This window comes from Mytilus californianus, unplaced genomic scaffold (assembly GCF_021869535.1).
Source record: "Mytilus californianus isolate M0D057914Y unplaced genomic scaffold, xbMytCali1.0.p SCAF_10, whole genome shotgun sequence".
Classification (NCBI taxonomy): Eukaryota; Metazoa; Mollusca; class Bivalvia; order Mytilida; family Mytilidae; genus Mytilus; species Mytilus californianus.
The window spans coordinates 13,370,080-13,396,386 of record NW_026262582.1 but is presented as its reverse complement, the minus strand read 5'-3'; the positions used below and the strand labels follow the sequence as shown (position 1 = coordinate 13,396,386).

Here is a 26,307-nt window from a genome sequence, read left to right as displayed (position 1 = left end):
ATCATCGAAAACAACCCACGAGTATCATGACGAGTGCAAATAATAGAGAAGGATCCCATCATTATTCTTAGGTACATAAGATCATACTAGTTTGTATTTATGTTCCTGTTGCTCAGTCTTTACTTTTGTATGTAATGTTAAGTGAATTTAGGGGGCTTTTCGTCCTGTTTTTTTATGATGTTGTAAGTTTCTATAGACTTATGAGTTTATTTTTCCCCTTGGTATCTTCCGCCTTTTTACGGGAACATAAAACTCACATAATAATATTTTATTCGTGGGATCATAATTTTTCATAACATTTTAATGTTTACTATATAAGATATTATATTATTATCATACGCCTGAACTAAGCACAAAATACGAAATGTGCGATGATTCCTATGTATAAAAAGAATTGAAACGGTTTATAATGGTTGCCATTGACTAGATATTCCTTAGAAAAACGATGCTTTGTCCAATGCATCGTGGGATAGTTTCAATAAATCATATGTATTTAGCCATCAATATTTGCATAAAATGGAATACCATGAATTATTTTGTAAAAACAGTTTGAGTAAAACTGCTTTTTGATGATTTTTTCCTAGTTCTGTAATGCAACAAAGAACGGTTTAAAGTTATACTTACAAATTTGACCTCTTCCTATGTAATAAAAAATGAGAACAATAAAACTATGGTATATTTAATATTTTCCAGTTAATTTGACAAATTGTAATTTAAGTACGACAGCTATTTCTGTTAATTATAATTAAAGTATTGTAAACCGTACTACGTACAGGGAATAACAAGTAAATTATACAAAAAAGTACAAAATCTTTCGGAAAAAGTTGATAATAAACAACAGAACAGTATCAACGTAAAATGCAATAAATACTTTTTTTTCATATTGACAACGTCCGAATTATTATCTTTTTCTATATCAAAACTAGCAGTGTTGCGTGGTTTCCAATGGAAATTTTAATCTCTACAGCCCTCTTCTTATTTTTCCCAAATCATCGGGACTTAAAATAAGACATGTTGACATGATTGAGCCTTAAATCTGTTTTTGTATAACATAATTTGACTCTGTATGAAAACAGACAATACGTTCTAATATGAATAAATTGAATAAAGTATATTTACCGACAGCAACTAATGGTGAAAAACTTCCTGTACAAACGTCACAAATGGATGGCTCTGTAAAAAATGTCTCTGAAAGCAATATATACAGAAATTTAGAATAATTTTGGTGTAAATCTATTTGTATTGATCTTTTCAAATAATTGAAAAAAAAAAATGAAATACAAACAAACGCATACTTTTGTTTGAGTTTTTTATCGTTAAGTTTTGATTCTGAAACTATTTAATAGCTTTGACATTGACACGGTCTCAAGTTTCTGAAATATTTTCATTATCTAGCAATGGTGCTGATGGACTGCTACTCTGCGAGGGTATCGCCATCTTAGTTAAAAGTGCTTCGGTACTGAAATGATTAATAACAAACGTTTGTTGTTTTCGTTCTTTTACAAATCATTAAAATTCATCCAAACTTTGTTGTGGTTACCTCAGTAGCTCTGGAGATCTGCGTTACAATCTCACTCGTGTCCACGGAACACAGGTGATATGTAATGTCCACTTTTTTTTTATCACAATCACAAATATTGTAATTTTTTTATAATCGTTAAACTATACAAATTATATAATTTTAAATTAAGAAAATAGTAAAGAACACACAATACAGTTATTTATACATCTTCGGTTCTCAAATATTCGGCTTTTGGCGTTCCTGATGAAGGTAAATCCAGAAAAGCGTTTCGGACGCATGCAATTATTTGACGAGTTGTTTTCATAATTATTTCATTACACCACCTGTTTACAAAGCTACACATGTCTACAAAAAGGTAAATTGTAAATAAGTTTAAGTGCATTCTATATTTTGTAAAAAACTGTGTAAGAAATGTTTGTATCATAAGCCGTGCAGGCAGTACTTCAATACTGGCTGTATATGAAAATATGCATATTGTTTTATTCATATTGAAACAGTTATGAAATATTTATATTCCTCTTGCATAGCTCTGCTCCGTTGTCTAAATTTGAATTAATGTTTACCTTGATTCTTTTTTTGTTTGTATCAGTTCTTTATTGTTTGTATTAGGTTTGGGATTTTCAAAAAGTTTTGACCTTTAAGATCAATAATGAGGCATTAATTGACAAAAATAAACCCCGGTATAGTAGAATTGGTATCGTTAATGATATTGAAGAGATAATCGCCAAAGTCTTTATAATTGAATTTATAGATATGTTAACTAAAACACACTCTTGACCTAGTAATTCCATATCTAATCGATAGCAATTCTTTGTAAATTCCTCCGATGATAAATACATAAAGATATTGTAAAACTTAAGTGCCATCTCTTTTGTCCGATGATAAATACATAAAGATATTGTTTAACTTAAGTGCCATCTCTTTCAGGCACGACTGCCCTTAGAATCAAGTATTAATTTCATTAATGTGTAAAAAGAGATACCAGAGGGACAGTCAAACTCACAGATCGAAAACAAACCTACAACGCCATGGCCAAAAAATAAAAAGACAAACAGACAAATAATAGTACACAAGACACAACATAGAAAACTAAAGACTAAGCAACACGAACCCAACCAAAAAAAAAAAAAAAAGGGGTAATCGCAGGTGCTCCACATGTGGCACCCGTCGTGTTGCTCATGGTATTACAGATCCTGTAATAAGTCTAATTCGGTAGGTCACATTCGTGGTGAAAAAGGAAGTGGATTGTTATTACGACATAAGGAACATATCCGATATCATTTGTGAAAAGGTTATTCCATAACGGTCAACCAACTCGTGATGGCGTCCGTAAAATTTACGAAGGGATGATTTCAACTTCACCATTTGGAACTCTTGGTTTAATAGCTTCCTTGTGAGCAGCAACCATCTATCAAGGAAATCATGATAGGAAATACAAGCCCGGGAAAATCTTATCAATTGGCAGATAAATACTCCGTATGCAGGCGCTGCTAGAATGTTGCTATATAGAAATGGAAAGTTCACAAATGGAAAGCTGAACTCATCTCTTTTGTCGTAAAGTTTTGTGTTCAACCGACGTTCATTGTCAATTTCTAGATGTAAGTCAAGATAGGAGGCAGACTTAACTGTATCTGTTGTATCCTTTATCTCTAGTTCGATGGGATAAATGCGTTCAACATAGTCACCAAATTTTGAATTATTTAGTGAGAGAACATCATCTATATAGCGCGAAAAAAAGTTAAAGGATATTGCTTTATTCTTATCTTTCTTCCTAAGAAGTTCCTGTATGAAGTCAGCCTCATAAAAATAAAGAAACAAGTCGGAAAGAAAATTGGGCATAATTGGTTCCTATTGGAATGCCGACAGTCTGTTGAAAGATACGTCCTCCAAACGTAACAAATATGTTGTCAATCAAGAAATCAAGCATCTTGATAATGTCAGTTTCAGAAAATTTATTGTTTGAATCAGAGTGATTCTTTACAAAGTAGGATTTATCCCTCCCCAAGACAAGATACTTGTAACTGCGTTCGACATTCTCTTTTATGAAACAAAGCAATACCAACTCTTTCAATTTGTTATTTAGTTTGGAATGGGGAATACTTGTGTAAAGTGTAGAAAAGTCAAATGTTTTAATACTATTGCAAGATGAGAGAGTCTTAGATTGTATGTACTCTAAAAGATCTTTGGATTTGTTTAGTATGCACATCTGATTCACGCCACCTCTAGAATAGACAGTTTCACAATAACTTTGAAGCCCTGCTTTGATTACTGATAAAATAGATGTTAATAATTTTGAAAGATATTTCGTGGAGCACTTGGAAGACTCGGCACTTTACCGTTGTTTGTAAGGACACTTATGTAGTTTAGGTATCTAATACAGTGATGGAAGATCCAGTTCTTCGTCGTTGGTTGAAATTGCAAAGGAACATAGAACAGACCTATGATTATCCAGGATTTCCTCTATGTTAAGTGTCGTGAGGGTATATGTTGAGTTTCCAAGTGAATTGTCAACACCTAATTCATTTATCAAGCAGTTTATGTAATGAGATTAACACACAAAAAAAATGTTGTTTGGAGCTTTATCTGCGGGGACAACAACATATTTGTCATGGAGGTAGGACAAGTGTTTTGCAACATTTGGGTCTTTAAAGATTGACGTAGCATGGGTACTGATAGACCCATTTAGTGTCTTAATTCTGATTTGTATCAACGACCTCACAGCCTTAATCCATTCGGAAAGAGTATCTACGTCTTCTTTCTCGCGTTTAACCCATTGCCTGGCATAATTCTCGACTGAATCCATCAGTATTTTGAAGTTGTATTTCCAATTGATGGATTAAGGCTCACGATATTTCGGACCTTTGGATAACACATTTTTCAGGGAAGTGTTATTGACAATGTTGTGGTCTCCGGTAATAACGTGGCCAGCCGAATTATATGTGAATTGGGAACTAGCACAGGTGCATTTAGGAGGTTTAGACTTGAAGTCGTCAATATTGTAAGTTATACCAGCAACACATGCCGTTTACACTTAAAAATTTGCCGTATAGATTGTTTTTACAAAGTGTTATTGTTAGCATGTTATCTGTTTAGGACATTGCCTGACCCGCCTGACTGATTTTCGTGAAAAAGTAAGAAGAGATCCAATTGTTAATTAGATAAAAGGTCAGGCTGTCTGGTAATTGTGTTTATCGTTGGAGATTGTTTTTTCATGAGTCAGGTTTTTGTGGTTGATATGTAATGTTGTACCGTCCAGCATTTACTAGTAATTGATTCAAATTCCATTTTTAATGATATAAGTCACAGAAGAAAGTACAAAGTATTCAGAAAAATGGAAATATTCATGAAGACAATTTTTTGGAATAAAAGCAGATATTTGGTTATCTAAAAATTCTAGCAACCAAAGTTCACAAAAGTATACAAGCACAAAATATTCTACAAAAGACTACAAACTGAGCAACATGAATCTCATTCATTACTGAGTGTAAAGTTTCAAGACTGTTTAGGGTTCGTGGTAATTTCGTATTTTAATCAGATCGGATTTACAAATTGCTAAATAATGTGGCTTCTTACTTAAGAAGAGTGACTGAATACTGTACACCACATGGATTTAGCATTTGCTTTTTGGGGTTCATATTATTGATTTAATTATTTTAATTTTGATATTACGTGAGTATTTTTGGATAATTTCATATCTTTTCTAGTTATATGTTTTTTGCTTTTATTAATGGATATTTTTGATTTGTACGTTTTGTCTTCAACCTTTCCGCAGAAAACGTTGCTACAATACCTACTAAAACAAACAAGGAAGTGTGCTGAACAATACAAATGCCTCCAAGGTATACCTTTAAACAATTATTTAATTATTCCTTATGTCATTTATGTTTGTTTTAAACATAAGCATACGATATATTGATACATACAAAAGGCAGATATCTCTGTATCTGAAATAAGGCTTCATTAATGTATCAAATGCAAAAAACGTTACACAGTTTTGTCTGCTAGATTCCAAAAATGTTTACGCTAATCTATCATGTCTTTTTGGGTTGCTCACAATTTTTTTCAATATAACGTAACTATATACAATTATCATACAAGATCGAGGTTCAACTAGCTTTAAAACCAGGTTTTACCAGCCATTTTTTTCGGAAAGTCAGGAAAATGGGAGTGTTTTTTTTAACTTGTCCCGTTGATTTTTTATTGACTTCCCCTTTTTGAATTTGCCTTGGAATTTGATATTTTGGTTATACTTTTTTTTTTATTAATGTTCAAATATTGCAAATCAATGTACGGCAAACGGATCCTGCTATGTATGCATCTTAAAATTACTCACTAGGTTCGGGAGCATAGATAAGGGATATGCTGGCTCTACTGTTATAAGCAGCATATTTTAAGCACCTGTATGTATTTCCCGATCTGTAAAAATAAAAGGACAGACTATAACCATTCAATACATTTTTTTTATTCAAAAATACAGAAAAACGGAACACATATTGTTGTGATTTGAGGCAAATCAATAAATCTGTAACTCGGATTCCTGCATTGAAAATAATGATGAGTCTTTTTTTAGTTTAACTGGACTAGAAAATGACGACTGAAACCATCTAGTATTAAGTTAGAAATATTAGCCGTGAAGTACTTTCAATATTAATTTGTTGGCCTTTCCTGATTTGTTTGTCAATTTCTGAATCTTGGGTTTTCTCTGCACATCCAATAATGCGCCTTATATCTTCAATGCGTTTTTCGTCGTAGAATTTATCATATTATTTGGTATCAATTTACTTTGTTCCTTAATTATTAATCGACTACTCTCAATCATTGAGGAGGTTAAGGTTTGAAATACAAATTTAAGCATTTATACTTTAAACATAAAAAAAACCTGTTCTTTTCATAACCTATAAGTTTCTCTGATAGGAGACTTCAAAACTTTCGACATTAAACACACTTTTCTTACGTTTTCTACCTTTAGGCCACTCTTGTCATGTAGGAAATTAATTCTCAAAGGATTATCTCCCTTTTAACCTATCTTAGATGATTTTGAATTTTAAAAGTAAACGAAAACTGATGTCGTAAATGCAAACGTCTCATACAGAATCAAACTTGGAATTAAAATTCATTTTCTTCACACTTCAAAAATGAATATAAATAAATCGTTTGATGCTAGTTTCGTGCTTATTATTGCAATAAAAGCTCATTAAACATATATTTCAGTATATATGTTACGAATATTCTACTAGTCTTACCCTGCCACATTCTTTATGTATCTGTCCCAAAATCAAGAACTTGTAATTCAGTGTTTATCTTTTGTTGCTGTGTTACATATTTATTATTCGTTCATATTGTTGTACATAAATTAGGCCTTTAGTTTTCTCGTTTGAATTGTTTTACATTTGTCATTTCGGGGCCTTTTATAGCTGACTATACGATATGGGCTTTGCTCATTGTTGAAGGCCGTGTGATGACCTATAGTTGTTAATTTCTGTGTCATTTGGTCTCATGTGGAGAGTTGTCTCATTGGCAATCATAACAAATTTTTTCTTTTGTATGAAAGATCTGAAAGAATCAAAAATTCTTCAATCCTTTTAAAAATTACTTTGGATTAATTACTATTCATGTGAAGCAAATTTTCGTAGATGTCGTATGTAAAGATAAACCGCAACTTTAGATAATCAAAAAAAAATTACAAATTTTATATAGGGTTCTAGGCAGACTTTGGCAAAACCACGAAATTATATATTCCCCCAAAATGTATGTTTTCCTAAATCTACGAAACTTAGTACCTTAAGAAAATAAAAGAATCAACAGTCGGTATTATGATCTAAGCACTTTAGATCAGAAATGTTAGTTGCAACGTAACTTTGACGTAATGAACCTTAATTTTACATATTATTAAAAAGAACATTTGAATCTTATAATTTGATTGATTTATCTATGAGTCATAGCCTGTTCCAGGAAGATATCTCAAACATATAAAGACTTCTTTTCGATAAAGACATAGATCATGTCTTAAAAACAATAGCATGCTATTCAAATGAGAATATCTTAGTAGATTTTGAATATTTGCATGAAATTTTTAAAAGTTGAAGCCCTAAATGAATCATTTAAGACAAAACATGCAAATATAGATATTGATATATTACAAATTGTACGCAAGATCTAGATGCATGTATGTCTTCGAAACATCTGAAGGTTGTTATTTAGTAGATGCAAGCAGTGGCTTGATTATACATATTTTTTTATCTGGTTGATGTCACAAACAGACGTGTGAAAAAGGTAATGAAAAGATATCTAATCTTGATCTGCTAATCGTATTTGCAAAAATTGAATATCATACCTTGATACAAGAAATGGTCCACGTCTTGCGTAACATGACCTTTCCTCCATACCATTCACTATTAAAACTGACGTATTTGAACACGAAAATTCTAAGGTTACTCTGTCATTAACCCAAGTTCCTACATCAATGCGGAAACATGGAAAACTGCATTGTGCACTCGCTAAAAAATAAAAATAAAAAAAGATCAGCAGATTATCTATTAAGAGTTTTCAAACCAGATGACATTATGACAATCTAACATTGTATTTCTGTTAGGCCCTATACGACCTTTGTACCTGCAGACTAGTATATATATATCATTTTATAGTATGCATTGTATGCTAGGTGTTGGTCAATATGTTTTAGATACTGTTTTCACTTGTTTGATAGTAGCTCAGTGATTGAATACACAAACGGAACTATACAAACCCACACTAATTTTTAAGACTAGTACACATTTCAACGTTTACACTCATATTATTAATCGCGTTAGGTACTTTAGCAGTTATAACAATAGCTAATGAAATCCATAACAACTAAACAGAACTTGAAATTTGTTATTTTTCTAAACTAATCAAATATGCTGGCAAAATATCTGTTGTAGGGCTGTTTCCGAACCGATTTTGATTGCAAATTTGTCTCTTTGTTTTTTTTTTCTTTACACTGATTACGGCTAAACATAAGTACGAGTTGGGGCTATTTTTATGACCCCTTAGAATATGAATAAGAAGTTTAGAAACTCGTCAGCAGTTATATGAAACATATCTTGTTTTTGTTTGTTTGTTTTAAAGAATATGTTTTTCTAATTGTAAAATTATATAGTCTCTGTTATATAAATTCAAAACTTTAAGACCTAATACGATTTTTGACTTTTTATTGTACAACCATTTATCTGAAGGTGAAACAAAACGAAATGCTAGACCACGATTCGCGGTTTTTCGCAAATAAAAAGAGTTGACGGCAAAATCAAATACAAAGTTATAGGACATTGAAAACAAATAATTCGAACAGTTGTGTCACAACGTCTTATGTTGTTTTGGCTTAAAATTACCTTATTCTTTGAAAAAAAAAATTCAACATCTGATTAAAAGTAAATTCAACATCTGATTAAAAGTAAATTTATAGAAAATGAACTTTTGTTATGTCAATATAAAGGTGGAGACGACTGGGCCAGTGATAAAATCGCAACAAAACGTCCACTAGTAATGGCATCGCAAAACACGTAGAAAAAAAACAGACTAATAATTTGGAACGTCGTCACGCGTTTCGTGTACATAAGTCTCATTAATGGCGCTCAAATTTTTAAAACCGTTTTTGAAGGCGAAATCAAATACAAAGTTGAAAAGCATGGAAACCCGAAACATTCTGAAAAGCATGGAAACCCAAAACATTCCGAAAAGTTGTGCAAACAAGTAGAACAATGATGACTATGTTCGTTCAAATGTCTTTTGTTATCACTTGATATACTTTGCACATTTCAGTTTATCTATTTCATATTGAAATTGATAATGGAGCAGAACAAAAAACAAACCTGCCCCGAAACACATGAAAAGAAGCAAGATACTTGCTATCGTCTTTACCATGATTCCTTTAATTCTGGAAAAAAATAACACAATAAATCATGATCAATTATAAAATTATTATTGATTTCTTGATTCAAAACATTCAATAATATACTGGTTTAAATTCCGCCGAGGAAAGAACAAAAATTAAGTAACACAAAGAAGTAAGTTCGGTAAGGGCCAAATTTGGCCCCGATTATGAAGTTCAAAGTTTCAGGATAAAATGTGTTTTAAATTGATGAAAGGTCATGTGAGAAAGTTATATAGAACTATATTTGCCAGATTTTTTTTTTCTAAGCATTAAATTTGACATCCAAAATAGGTTAAAAATAGAGATTTTTGCAAAAATGGACAAAATCGTCCGTATTTTAACCAAATTAAGACCTAGGAAACATAGAGCGCCGTCGTCGACAAAAATTATTCAAGTCAGATATGTAAAATGTTATAACAAACATTAGGCTTAAATATCTTTGTTGTCGACGCATGCGCTCTATGTTTCCTCTCCCAAAAAAACAACGTAATTGTACACGTTTTCATCGAATTTTCGATGAAAATCAAAATGAGTGCTGTTTGTGACGTCACGAATAGAACGCAAACACATAAATTTTCAACAAAATGATGTTTTTTCAATCTAGTCATAACATTATCTACGATTCCTTGTGACATTGGTCAATAAATCCTAATTTCAATTTTCAGCTACAATAAAGGGCCATTTTAGGGCGTTGTCGAACCTACTTCTTTGCAGGCAACATTGTTTGGCTAAATTTAAGACGAATTATATAAAACTTATTGTGTTAGCTCTATATAACCGCTGTCTATCCGATGAAAAAGAACAAAATACAAAACACAAAACAGAATATGTTAACTATATAATAGGAAGTACCTACTTATCTCACTTATTTGTAGCAAAAGTATGGAAAAATCATATATTTTGGAATCAGTATAGATTTAGCTATTATCTGACCCAAGAATTGACATTTTACACCAAAATGGTATATTTTGTTGTCTTGATATGTCTATTTGTGGTGGAAAGACCTTCAGTTGTTCTCTGAACAAGTGGATTTTATTTATCAATATTATTATTCTTTCTCCGCCAAACTTGAACTACCTTTCCCCGAAACAGTACGATACATGTTGAATTGATATTAGGTATCAACTATAGGTTGATCAAAAACTATCTTGAGGTTAGGGCACCGCGCAATAGCATTTCCTTTATAGCGGTTATCCCTCCTACACAGAAAACTTTTTAATCGATTTTCCTCAGAAATCGTATAAGATATCTTTAAAAAAAAATTTAAATTGTTCCTGGTGACATGGCGCAACTTTTTTACATTAAAGTCGAAGTTATTTGTTGACTTTTAATAGGAGTTACATTAAATATTTGACGTAAGTGGTGTGTTGCTAAATCTCATAAACCGTTAGTCGTAAAGGCCTAGGACCTTTTGATTTGAGGTCCTTGCTCCATGACCTTAAAATTGAGGTCAAGTTCGAAAGGTCAAGGTCATTACCTAGATTTTGAAATTAGCTTGTTATCGAAATTACTCGATAACTGTAAAAGTTGGCTGATTAAATGTAATCGAGAAAATGTGTGTCTTATAGAGATCTACATTTGTTGGATTGATCCAAAATTATTGGACAAGCCGTTATGGACCTAAGGCCCCAAAAACCTAAAGTTGTAACCCTGTAACACTCTCTGGAGCGAAAATCTTCACAAATATTTTAAATAATTCTAATATGTAATATTTTTTCCAAAAGCTGCTTTTTTAAACTGTACTTTTTAATGTCTAACAGGCTTATATACTACCAGTTTATATAATATTTTAATAAATGGTATGCAATAAGTCTTATAACACTGTAAGATATAGACTCATATTTAGGATGATCTATCAATGTTATCTATTAATGTTCTACTATAAATATAGATTCTACCACTGCATCGAGTGTGAAACGATATTTATCCACTCGAGACAGTTAATTTTTCAAATTTAAAACGCGACGCTCGCCGAGCGTTTTCAATATTTAAAATTCAACTGTCGAGAGTGGATAAATATCGTATTACACGAGATTTGGTGGTGGAATATGTTTTTCTAATAATTTTCAAACAATATGCAGGCAAACTTATTTCGTCTTTTGAAATGATCTGTAAAAAGATGTGTTCTTTCTATGTGATATCATCTGACATTGTCGCCTTTTTTCATGCCGACATAATAGGAAATTCAGAGGAAAGCAAGTAAATTCGACATCATAATAGGATTTTAACCATTGCAGAACTGAGATCAAACAAACCACACGTTGATTAAATTTTTTAATACAATGGACACAGAAAGGGATAAATTGACGAAGAATTAAAGAAACTTATATCTCAAGTTGGACTACAAATATATCAATAAATACTGATGTCCTGTAACTACAGGTTGTATAATTCAGTATGTGATCTGATAGTGGAACCAAAAAGTCGGGGTTATGTAGCCTTAGACCTAAATCATATGTGAACACTCTAATATCTATAAAATAAGTTCTATTAATAATGACCAAGGGTTATTTTCTAAATATGGTAAAGGTAGTAGCTAGCATATCAACCATACACACTAATAAAACAATTTGTGTGCTTTATAGTACCAAAAACCAGTCTCAAATGGTGTCAATTTAACAAAAAAGGAAAAAGGAAAGACCTTTCAATTGTTCAGGAACAGTTGACTTTTAAATGTATTTACTAGTATATTCATTTTCAAAATTTTAAACTAGATAGGAATCCTGTTAAAACATTTAATATTATAATTAAGGCATTCCCTTTGTCAGTTTATTTTTCATATATTACGTAAAAAAATTACGTTTTACAAGCATGTCTTAAATCCGTGATCTATGCATTACCTTTTTGTTTAATCCTTTGAGTATTAATTGTAGGTGTGTTTAATGGTCATTCTGATATTCCGTTCCGTTTCTGTTACGAAAATGTAATCAAGCAAGCTTCTTGATTAAAGTATCAGTAGTAGCTAGATTTCAGTCTGAAACGGTCATATAGGTCTGATCAAGTCTGAATCGACTGAATTTATCGCGAGGGAAAAACGTAAAGACTTTTCATACTTTTAGACGCTGTTCCGATCGATAGTCCCATCAGATAATTCAGTCCGTTAAGGCATGTCAAGATAAACAAGACTGAGTGTTCTAGCAAGCGATTAAGATCTGTTAAGACGGTTTCAGACGAAATCAGACCATGGATACACCATTACGTTAAGATGTTGTCAGACCGTGTTCAGTCGTATTCAGATTTGAATGATTTGGATACAACACGGGTGAAATTTACCCAGTGTTTATCAGGGGTTGCTCCCCTTTTAAAATAAAATCGAAAACTTAAAGATGACGTTCTTTTATCTCTAAGTGATGTTTTGTTTTTAAATCTATTTCATTAAATATCCTTTTATCCTTCATTTTTTTTCTACGTAATTATCAAACATTAAAAAAAACCCAAAATACTGGTTCTTTTTCAATGTTCAATGTGATACGATAAAGTGAAGTGAATATATCTGGGACTATTATACTAATTCTTATATATAAATATTATAAAATATTTAAAAGTGAATTTCACCGTTATGTGTGTTTGTGTGTTTTAATATACGGGCGTTGAAAAATGTAGCTATTTAAATATAACTTTTTAATTTGCTTGCTTGTTTGCTTGGTCGAGCTTAATGAATATTTATTAGTTAACTTTTTATGTTTGTAAGGAAACCGTAACACGGATAGTGTTACAAAATTAATGATTGGCATTTAAAATTTTTTTTTAAAGTTCTTTAACAACTTTTAATCTAAACAAAGTTTTACTCTTTGAATATTCAGGTTTCAAACTTACATTAAATCTATAAAAAAAAACTGAAGTTCAAAATTAAAATAAAGCACATGATACCTTCGGAGATATTTTACAAGATTGCTGATGTGGTAGCTACCGAGGGGTTTCGATTAACTATTGAGGCACACCATTTTTGTCGCTGAAGCCTGTCGACGTCTTTTTATTTGTATTGGAAATGAAATAGGACAAACCCGTGAGTATATATATAACCATTTATTTTCTAGTCGTTGTAGTTTTATCGATGCCAGTCCTGTTATAACATAATTAGATAACTGTAAGGTTTTTGGTTGAAGAGGCGCTTACATATATATCCTTTATACTGTTGCAATCTTACAACTTTCATCTCCTTATTTTATTCACTTATTAAAGAAAGCTGGAATTTTAACAATTATTGAAAAATCCAGTGCATGATTTGGAATTTGAAAGAAAATCATTAGTAAGGCTGTTAGGTCGATATACGGTCAGTGCATGTTATAATGTAAGTATTGTCAGGGGTGGACCAGCCATTTCTAAAAAAAGGGGGTGGTTCCTACTATATGTCCCCATTAAAAGCATTGATCGCCCGAGTCGGAGCGTCTAAAAAAGAGGGTTCCAACCCCTGAACTCCCCTCTGGATCCGACACTGATTGTCACTTGTGCATGTTGTGATTTCTTATTATACGTTTCATCTTTATAGAACTTAACAAATACTATGGTGTCATTTCTGAACAGGTTTCAATTCTCTTAGTGCAAAAAATCATAATTGTCACAGGCATAATTTTTTATTTGGTTATAATTTTGTTCTGAAGCTTTTTCATTTTCTGTTGTCAGTTATAAACATGCATTTTAATTGTTTGTTCATAAATATGCTCTTCATTTCAATCAAATTAATTTGTAAAATAGTATCATATACATAGAATAAATGAAGCGTAGACAATAAAAATGAAGTTGTTTCCTACTTTCTTAGTCATGCTAGTCTAATTAATTATGACATTTTATACTGCTTTTTTATAAATTTTTGTGGGACGCCTTCTCTATAGCAAAAAAAAAAATAACCTTTCTAGTTTAACCCCGCCACAATCTGAATTTGCCAGGGATCTCCATGACCTGTTCTATGATGGCACAAGGCCCGAAGCTCCGAGTCAGGAACCTGTAATTCAGTGGTTGTCGTTTGTTGCTATGTTACTTATTTCTTTTTCGTTCATTATTTTGTACATAAATTAGACCATTAGTTTTCTCGTTTAAATTGTTTGACATTTGTCTTTTCGAGGCCTTTTATAGCTGACTATGCGGTATAGCCTTTGCTCATTGTTGAAGGCCATAGAGTGACCGAAAGTTGTTAATTTTTGTGTCATTTGATCTCTTGTGTAGAGTTGTCTCATTTTATTCATTCCACATTTTCTTTTAATATTTGTAGACGTGATAATGATTTGGACATACAAATGTACCTAATTTTTTGTGTCTTCAACAATGAACTCATTCTGTTAACCGGGCTATGAAAACGACGATGAGGTTGTTTTTTAAGGACCTTGACTACCCAAATATAAGATCTAGCTTTAAGGGACATTTAGATACCTATATATACATAAAAAATAAAGAATAGAGAATAATGGACAAAAAGTAGAATAGAGAAAGGTGGCCTAAAAAATTGAGAATGCAGAGATGAAGGATCCCCCACCCCAACCCCCTCCTTTTCAAGACCCACATGTCAAATATAAAAGAATAGAGAGATATTCTTAATTTAAAAAAAAAAATTTTCAACATGTTTTATTTTTACCAAGTACTTATTAATGCATCATTACTGTATAACATAGCTGGAATATATATGCCAATTTGAAAATCTGAGGTTTATTAGGGTGTGTGTCAGTTTTCCATGATAGGGAGTTCAATTTTGCATGGCTGTCAAGAGTAAAAATTTTTAAAAGAATATTTTCTATTATGTTGTATTCCTACCAAGCACTTAATTATGCATTATTACTATAAAACAAAGCTGAAATAGCTATGGCAATTTGTAAATCTGAAGTTTATAAAGGGAGGGGGGGAGGGGTCAGTTTTCCATGGTACTTGTAGGACAAGGGGTTCAATTTTCCATGGCTGATTAAAAAATGTAAAAAACATTTTTCTTACAGATTTTATTCCTACCAAGGGTTAAAAAAATGTCAAGTGTAGTGTGCTGATAAATATGTTTATTGTTTGTTTATTCTAAATTTCTTGAAAACGAAACGTTTCAAAATTGAAGTGAATAAAACAAGTTTGTTTTCATTGACTTGAAAATAAAGTAAATAATGAAAGAATTAACGAAAATCTAATATAATAACACCATCATGACCATTGGGTTTCAAAAACATTTCTTGTTCATGTATTTTTACGGAAAAGCGAATAAATATGCTTTTTGTCAGTTTATTAGAATGATCCAGCAAGAGGTGGAGGTGGCTCACATATATGTGTGTAGTACACTTTTAGTACTTTTTACACAAAAGTCAAAACAACACTCAGCAGACCTTGGACACTTGCATTAAGGTTCATGTGAACCCTTTGACTAAATTGACACTTGCCGATTAAATTTATAAAATCAAATGATATTTCATTCAGGTAGATTTAAACAGTATGCTCATATTGATTAAAATTCATTCTTTTTCATCTTCTCTTCAGCTTTTCTGCGTCCTTGTTTACTTCGAAAATATTACTACGCTAACATCTAAACACGATGATGATCCAAAACATCTATTGCAAGCTATATAAGATTAAAAGTGATTTGATATTATATTTTCTTATACCATTTCTCTTTAAAGGAATGGAGTTGAAATTCAATGTCGAAAATAATCAATAATTTAACGTTGGACATGGAACTATTTTTGCGAGAATGTAAAACATTGCGATTCGTAATTGTCGTCTGTCAACAACAACACGTGCTTTGAAAGAAGATGATGAAAAACTGCTGCTTAGAAAGAAAGATTGAAAAATTGAAAACAGAATTTTTAATTGTTCAAGAAAAAAATAAGTCAACAGCCGAAACCTTCACCAAAATCAATTCTATAACAAAGAGCAAATTTTGATTGCGTGCTAGGATTCAGACAAAGTGAAAGTAGAAAACGGGACGCTTTTAAAATATGTTGAACATTTTAAAGCAATCACCCAAATTCGCCATAATAACCCATTTGGGATAATATCGTCCAAATGGAGTATGCTTTTTCAGTGCAGAAACAATAAATTAGTTAGATTAACCCCTTCTGGAAAACAGCATTCTTCCAAGGATTAAAATCCATGCAGGTATCCAGAAAAGATTGCTAACCATATTTTGTTGCCCTTTATTATCTTTATGTAATCATTTCCACTTTGTTATAATTCCTTTGAATCCAAATATATTTTATTTTGTATAGTAAATATATATCCCTTATCATAATGGCGTATTAACTTTATGAACATTTTGTCAGACTTTGAAACTGCCCTGATGTGAAATAAATTATGTAGAAATCGACCCTTTAAGATCTTGGACATAATATATTGACAATTAGTATACTTTTCCCGAGTGACCGAGTCCAAATAGTTATGTCGTCTTGAAAGGCTATTTTATTTCTTTGCCATAATGGCATACATAAGAAAAATAATATAACCTTTCAAGACGTCTTAGCTATTTTGACTAAGAGAGATCCTATCTCTATAGTGTGACAGGGTGAAATTATTGTTTTCATCAAGGTTGGTTGACTGATTTTTTTAGAGATTACAAGTTTCTTCTAAATCTTTTTCCATACAATATTAAAAGACCACTCTCAACGTATTGGTAAAAGATGAGTATGACATCTCTTATTTTATCACCGACAGTTCTATCTGTATTCACATTTATACTGCAACTCACTGTGCTATATGCCTAGTCAAAATACGTTCAATGTAGATACAAATATGTGATTTCCAGTTACTGAAAAAGCCTTTACACATCAACACTCATCTTTTTTGTTTTTTTTAACACTCTAATTGATTCTTTATTGGACATATTGCTGTTCAACAATTAAGGGTGGTGTACAGAATTCCATCAAGTATCCCTGTTAAATTTACCACTGAATACCCAGGGGGAATATTCAGTAAAATTAACTATAAATAACATTAGTGTAAATACATTAATAATTGTTACAAACAGTCGTTGCTACTCCACAATTCGTATTTTTTTTTATATATTCATAAAAATATCTATATTACGATATCTATAGCTACACAATATTTTGTCTACGAAAATTATTCATTACTCCGGAATGTTTGTATTCTTTAAATTTTTTCTAATCAGAAACGAAATGCAATCAGTGACCTTGCACGTTTTTTCTCTTCGTGTTTGGATATAATATTTTTTGTATTGTTTTAAACATTTGGATTAATAATTCATTGAGGTTTTGAAAGTTTGGAATAATAATGCGAAAAGGTAAGGTGTAGTACTAATATATTTTTCTCTGTTACACATTTATTCTTAAATAAACTTGTTATTGATTTGACCAAGATAAATATCGTGTCGTGATCTTTATCTATCAAATGTTTGTAAACAATATATAACGTACAAGTGTTACAGTATCTATATATCAAATACGACACACACGCGCCTACACATACTTATACATTACATCTGAAGTAAACACAGAAACATTCATAGTTACAATGTACATGCATACTTCTGCACATACAGCATCACATGATACATTCTTTCAGCTACGTGTAAAGTGAAAAAGGAACCGCTGTGACCTGTTTGTAGCTTTACCAATAGTACCAGCTCAATTTTATAAGATTGCATCAGTTTCTGCTCATACATGTAGTATAGAGCATTTTTGTTAATAAACTATATGATACATACTTTGCATAGTGTTTTCTTTTTGTACTCATTTCTTCACATCATAGGTAAATTTATTAAAGCATAATTTTTACAAACAAATTTTTTCCCCAAAACTTACAAACACACACGCTCCTACCATAACATATATAGATATATACTTAATTTTACATTTATAATAAAAGATCACATGCAATAACACATTGACAGCATCTGTTTTTTACGACATGTAGCTTTATTAAGTAAATCTACAAAATGACATCTTTTTTTCCCTTTAAAATATTCAACACCTTTGTTAATAAGCTGATTTCTATATTTACCATACTATAAAATTCCACTATATTTTCTACTTCATTTTTAATAATTCTTAATGTGTTTACCGTTTTAGTTTATTTTATTAGAAACATAATGTGCTTTATAAACTGAAAAGAACATTACGCTAATCAGATGATTTAGTGCATAGTATGCATTGTCATGAATTTTGTATCCTATAACAAGAGAATGGAGACTTATTACATGTTCGTCAATGTAGACTTTTTAAAGTAAATCTTTCGTTGATTTCCAAAATGTTTTATGATATGAACATTTAATGAAGTAATGATTATAATTATCTTTTTCATTGCAGTATGAACAAAAATTGTTTTGTGAAATTTTCCACTAGTAAAGCAGCTCCTCATTTGGCAAAAGATAATGCATAAATTTCCGCCTAAACATTTTTATTTTATTATCTTTAAGATATTCAAAAGTGAATTTGATAGAGTCTTTAAATTCATTTATTAGTCTACCTTTGCTTAAGACTTTTTTCCCATTTCAAAAATCCTGTTGGTATTTCTGTGTTTAATATTAATAGTTAGAACATCATTATTATCTCTAAGTTTAATTTTAGTTCGGTTAATAAGGACTTTTGTTTTGAATGATTCTTCTGATTATAATTTGTCTACCCATTGCTTTGATATAGATTTTTTTAGTTTAGAGAATTCAGAAATCCAATTGCTTTTATTTCTTAATTTTGAAGTAATTACTTCTTCTGATATATTTCCCCTGTTTTCAATTATGTCATTTATATATGATATGTCACTATTAATCCAATTATCAAAAACAAACATTTTCCTTGAAATGTTATGAACTTATTGCCCCGCATTACTTGTTTTCTGATTTCTAGATAATTATCGATTTCATAATGATAATTGTTTTCACAATTATTCAAAGTTATCCGTGTTTTTATCATCTCTTTATAGACGATTGGTGTATCGTTCCATTTTTTTTATCTAGCAATTTTGTGTTATTTACATTTATCTTGAAGATAAGAAGGTTTTTTTCCGAATTTATTAAAGTATAGTGTTGATAATACAGACGTGTTTGCATTTCCCGATTCTAATATTTTTATAATCCATTTGAAATGTATTGATTTTATGTAGGACTCCATATCAATCATTTTAACACACACACCCCCTTTCAGAGAAGTTTTTTGTTATTATTGACTTTTTTATTTTATCTTTTCCTCCGCTACATCAAATTAAAACGGCTGTCTTTCGAAGGTGTTCTACAGGTCCTCTTCAAATAAGTTCTGAATTTTCCTTTAAGAATCAAAACAAATCTTTCACAAATGATTGGTGTAAAGATATTGACAAATACAATGCCTACACATGTTAAAATGAGCATATAGCATAACCTGAAAGAATTACTTCTTGTGTAGGATCAGTCTTCTTTTTGGTTGAAAAGTTGATCTACAGGACCTAGTTGCCAGCAACAGTACTATTTTGTTTCACTAAATTTGGATAGTTTTTAATCAAGTTTTGCATGAAGACCACCAATTCTAAGATTATTTTAACACAACATTATAATTAATCGAAGAAAGCTCTCTTTTGTTTTAAGTGTTTTGGTCTGTCGTTCCTGAGTTTTTTAGGGACTTTTAATGTTAGATTTCAAGCCATTTTTTACGTATCATACACTTAAATTATGGTTGAAAAGTATCATAAAAAAAGTCATAAATATTGCTTATTTATGTTAAAAATCTGGTTTAAATGAAAGTCACTTACATTTATGATATCATCACTTATGACGCCATTGGTGAAAATCTTCTCTTGCTGAAACAATTGGACATTTTGACATATGTTTTCAGTTTTCATCAAGTTTTCACAACATTATCATGATTATCACAGTTTGAAAAAAAATAAGGCCCCAAATTAGGGGTTAGTGAATCTACTCCTTTGTGAGTTTTATATCTTAATTATTGTTTTCACATACTTTACAACATATTAGAGTAGATAATTTACAATATTGTGGTATTGTGAACATGTATTTCTCATCAGTGGTGCTGAAATCAAATACAGCTAAACAATCTATGTTTTATTCTTACTATCAAGCAAATCATGTTTTGGAGTTTTCTAAGTAAATAAAGTTAACGTAATTGAGACTTTCTTCTAGGTATATATAACAAGTGTAACATATATGATATCACGATTCTAAAAGTGAACCAACATCTGACGTGTTGATTGGGAAGTAGGGTGAAAACTAGTGTATACCGCTAGGTCTCAAATAAATAAGAATATGTCGACACCCTTGCCCGGTGAAACGTGCCCACCAATTTGACTAGTGCCATGCGGTTAATCTTTTATGTCGACATATGTATGATATTAGATTAGTTACATTATTTACTATACTTTTATGTGGCAAGTTAAGTATCTATATATATATATATATATATTGTTTTGTAGAATTATAATTGAAGTGAACAAGAATCCTAGCCAGAAAATGAAACCAGCTACAAAAAATATTACCTTTGACGCATAGGAAATTTACATGTAGATGTCCGTCCCTTCCGTAGTTCCAATTTGTAAAAGAATGAATGAATTCATAATTATGTGCTAGTTATTCATTGTTTTGGGGAACATTTGTATAACACTAACAGCATTGTGCCATGTTGTGATGTTGAGATTTAACTGGACCTGAATCAAATTGGTCATTGAACAAATCACACAAACTTACAATTGTTGGAAATATCACATTACTTAATGGCTGAAAATACCTTAGATAATTGTTCATTTGTGACATTCATGACATCTGGAATAATAAAAATTCATAATTTCAGTCAATATTTATAATGCATCACATCTGAATTTAATGAATGTATTGTAATTGTTTACTGTAAAATGACTGCTTACCATGCTTCAATTTCTGTGTCTTTTGGTCTCTTGTGAAGAGTTGTCTCATTGGCAATCACACCACATCTTCTTTTTTATATTCAAGTAAAAATGTATCATTTACATTGGTCATTTTCACTGTTTATAGCCAAACTGGTATTTTCAACTGTTCAAGCATATAGAATACGTCAAAGTATCGATTTATTTATATCAACATTGATCAGAACAGCTTTTGGTTTTCCCAAAAGTCAGACAACTATATATAAACATTCATTTAATAATAGTGTAGTCTTGTATAATATAGAATAAGGAGATGTGGGTATGATTGCCAACGAGCCAACTAACCACCAGAAACCAAAGAATGTAGATGTTAGCAATTATGGGTCACCGTAGGGCCTTCAACAATATAAAATCGTATACCCCATAGCTAGCTACAAGGCAAATGAAAAATGGCGAATAATATTATATGTGCACTTTTGACACATAGGAAATATACATGTAGATGTCAGTCACCTCAGTGAAATTATAAATAAATCCAAAAGAGAATCCTCAACAACTTGAATTATGCACAAAACAATAAACAAATTTGATATATGACAACTTATCGGTGGGTGTGTAAATATTGACACCTGTGTATAATATGTCTCTTTTCAAAAGATTTGATGTAAACTACATGTATGAACATGTTGATTGGAATAATACAAATATTTCTATATGCTTTTATACAATTTCACAGATTAAGATCGATTAACAGGTGAAATCTTCTGATCAGGAAAGAAATTACTAACTAAAATCCGTGTTTTAAACGAATGTATACAAATAAATGTTAGATGCCAAGAATGTTTATATCGATATATGAGATATGTCTTCATAAACAAAATTCTCACATTACCATTTCTTGTGATTTTTTTTTCGAAACTGTCTTTTTAATGATTTTATTCAACAACAAACTTTTTTTCATACAAGTTTTGTTTTTTTAAACTGAATGTCGTATTTTCTTTTCCCTCTTACTTCCAAAGGAAAACAACATTTTGTTAAAAAAAACTGCCCCCCCCCCCCTTTTTTCTACAAAAAATGGAATTGGATTGGCATTTTCTAAATTATAATCATTTATTAAATGCTATTGTATTTTTATAAGATATATTTTATAACATAATCTGGGACTAATGTATTACTACATGTATCTATTAGTCCAAGCATACAGTAATATATGACGACATAGTTTCCTGTTTCAATTACCATGCACATGTATGTGGCTATGAATGGGTCACCATTTTTGAGAATGTGAATAGGGGTTTACAAAAAAGAGAATAATGGGACTAAAAATATAGATAACAAAATAAAGGGTAATGAAATATAAAGAATAGATTGATTGATCGTTGGTTGTATAACGTTCAATGGCAAACAATTCCTGAATGTTAAGGACGAATATAATAGAGACCAATTGACAGAAGAATAAAGATATAGAATGAAATGGTAAAACATTAAAAGATATAGAACTATAGAAACGATGATCTGACACCCCAACCATTACTACCCACACTCGAATATATACATCTCTAAATGAATATTTAATTTTGGTTTCATGGTGCCTCCACCCAGACATCAATGTTCTGGATCCGCCCCTGACAATACAGGGGTTTCTAACTAGGACTATTACACTAACTAATAGTATTATAGTCCCAATTTCTTAATAACATACCTTTAAGCCAGGAGGACCACAAATTTATTTACACACTTTATGAACTTGCATAATATTTTAAGCTCTGACTAGTTGTTTAATTTGCTCATGAATTTTCTAAACTTTAGTGTATTAACACGAGCCAAATAGCACTGTCATTTAATATGGACATTCTACCAGATAATGATATTCATCTCCAATGCTGCCAATATTACAATGATGACATTTTCGATCATTTCTATTATCAATATTCCACCTCCCTGTCTCTACTGTATATAGTATATTGTTATGTATGTGGCGAGACATTAATAAACTATTGAATCTCTATTAGGAGCCTGTGGTTTGTGGTTCTATATAAAGTAATACTTTCGTGCAGATCCAAGATATTAAAATATTTTTCCAAATCTAATTCTAAATTATTAATTAATACCGAAATTTGTTCATATCAATGGTGTTTGTTTAGTTACGGAACCGATCAACACGATAAAGAAAAATCAAAATGTTGTTTATAACAGTAATTTGATAGTCATTCACTGTTGATTTTGACACGTCTACATTCACCTTTTGTCATTTTTTGAACGATGTTATCGAGTTTTTATTACATAAAGACATAGGTCTAACCTTCCAGAACAAGCATTGATTTACATAGTCGTAAAATTTCATGTCGTTTATAGACAGTCAAATTTAATTAGTACTTAATGCCTTTAATTAATCTATCTCAAATCTTTCACGGCAATGCTGTTGACTTTACCAAGGATTTGTATAGTAAGATATCACTATACAAATCCTTGACTTTACTGAGTTTTGTCCATACATTCAGCTTCATTTTGTAACTGAAATAAAAGAAATCCACACATATATATCATTAGTACCCTGCTATGTTTAGGTTGTAGTCATGATACACATGCGTTGCCTATTTGGGTTGAGTTGAAGTGCATCCATCTTCGCTAGCCTGTGGAGAGGAGGGACTGGATCGTAACCCTTGACTAGCGAAGATGAAGTTCACCCGGACAATGAATAAATAAATAAATAAATAAATAAATAAATAAATAAATAAATAAATAAATAAACAAATGAATAAATAATAAATAAATAAATAAATAAATAAATAAATAAATAAATACAAAAAAAAAAAAAAAATAAATAAATAAATAAATATTGTTTAACACATTTTATGGAAATCTAAATCTATATCAGCAAATTGCTGTTTAAGGTATATTAAACAAACTTCCGAACTGTACATGTTTTTTCTTTTAATTGTGTATCGAAGAACTATACATTAAAAGAAATAATGTGTTTCCGAAAGACAAGATATAAAAATAAACTGCTTCCTTCGGAATTTTGGGTTTTTACTTAAAACAGCTATCCTCCAATCTTTTTAATTCCTACTTAAAATTGCGGTTTGCAATTCGCTTAGGTATAGATTAAACTTAGTCATTTTTACTATGTAGAAAGAAGCCATTATATAATATTGTTAGAACCTTAGACTACACATACTGGGCTATGATACTATGATAGGTGTAATTGTAAAATTTCATGTAATTGCCAATATTCGTGCATGTGTTATGGATTATTGATTTTATTACCTGTTGACCTGGTTTATTACAAGCACGTGCCATTGGTATACAACCAGAACATTAAAATTACGCCAAGGATTTATATAGTACGAAGAATTGGAATCTCGTCGGTCATTGTATTATCTTACTATATAAATCCTTGCACTAAACTACCATAGTACTGAACAAATGAATTTGAATATATAGTTTTAATGAAAAGCTCTACCCGATGTTATTTTATTCATAATTTTTAATACTGTCTCATCACGGGCATAGTGCAGTTTCAGAAGCGTAATGCACTTTGGCGGACTTGATGGCGTTTAGATGCACCACTGTGTCACTGTGAAGTAAATAATTGTTTAGAAATATATTGTACAATACACGCTAAGAAAACAGAAACTTCAGTCACTGTGGTGAATCCAGAAATTTTCATAACGTGCACTTCACTTCTAATATGGCGGATAGTTCTCTCATTGTCAATAATAGATCTCCTTATTTTTATATTGTTAAGTTTAAATTTTCTTTTTACATTTTTGCAAAGTCGAAAATCATTTACTATTTATTTGGGATTACGGCTACATTTTTTAACCTGTTGGGTTAACAACATTTTAGAGTTTGGTGTATAGCATACATGTTTTGTAAGTAACGATTGCATAGAAAACCGATTTCTCCAATACATGTAATTTCCGGTTATTGCAAATATGTTGTCACACGGTCATAGAAAATATACATGTATACATTCTTTATCATGAAATACAGGTTTCAGCAAATAATAATAAACTTAAATTCGCCGATGTACAAATAATAAATGAATAAATTAATAAACTAATATTAATTTAAAAAATAAAACCAGCAACATTTATTGACGAATAAGTTATTATTTATTTCCTCAACAAAACAACAACAGAAATAAATAATCAATAGAGGATTTTCCTTCTTTAATCATTCGAAAGTTACGTTTTTTAGTATTGAATATATTTTTGTTATTTAAAATGTATCATCAAGCAGAAGAGGCGTAACTCGAAGTATCATACAAGCATACTGAACGGATCTAAACACGGTCTGACAAATTTGAGAGTTAATTTTTAGGTTTGGTCTGATTTTGTGTGAAACCGCATAAACCGATCTTAATCGCGCGATAGAACACTCCGTCTTATCTTGACATGCCTTAACAAACTGAAATACCTAATTGGAGTATAAATCGGAAAGGCGTCTGAAAGTCTGAAAAAGTCTTGACGTTTTTCTTTCGCTGTAAACTCAGTCTATTCAGACTTGATCAGATCAAAATGACCGTTTCAGACTTAAATCTTGCAACTAGTGTATGTTTCATCAAGTTTTTACTTCAGTGAGGCAGTCGAACTAAAAATATCCACCGTGTTTGTAAAATTACATGTATGTTATCCTGGAACTATTAAATTGTCAAACACTGCTTTTGACTTGTGTCTAATTCTATCAGTGGAATTGAAATCAGCTTTCTGATGAAAATGACTAGGTCTTAGTCACTATCTATCGCTGGCATGGTCACCATCTGCAATCAGTCGTGCTGCATCTCGTTATCGACGCCATTCCTGTAGCCAGTGGTCCGGTTACAGCTACTCGAGACCAAAATATCTGAAACTCCAAAACTTTAGCAACGCCTATGGTGGTTTACAAATATCGTCATTACATACTCGCTCACTAATGGAGATATACATGCATGAGTTGTGTAGCTTAAGATCGAACATTATCACACAGAATATCACAGGAAAATTAATGAAAATGGCGAAAACAATACATAATTATTTCTTAAGCTACTAACATCAAAAAAAAAAAAAAAAGATTAACAGTATTACTGTTTTATTCGCCTGAAATGTTGACAGAAATAATGTGTTACTTACGTCCGTATGATTCAGAT

General features: G+C 31.0%; 1 protein-coding gene and 1 long non-coding RNA gene across 2 annotated transcripts in view; both read right to left on the bottom strand.

Annotated features, from left to right (window-relative positions):
• The window catches only part of LOC127718685 (uncharacterized), a 150,820-nt gene that overhangs the window by 6,337 nt on the left and 118,176 nt on the right, over positions 1-26,307 (bottom strand). The gene's annotated exons all lie outside the window — the stretch shown is intronic.
• LOC127717639 (uncharacterized) lies at positions 1,125-26,307 on the bottom strand. Its single transcript, XR_007989281.1, has 5 exons — positions 26,291-26,307; positions 9,370-9,434; positions 7,857-8,019; positions 5,856-5,938; positions 1,125-1,188 (listed from the first exon to the last, which is right to left on the bottom strand). It is a non-coding gene; the product is annotated as an uncharacterized LOC127717639 (long non-coding RNA).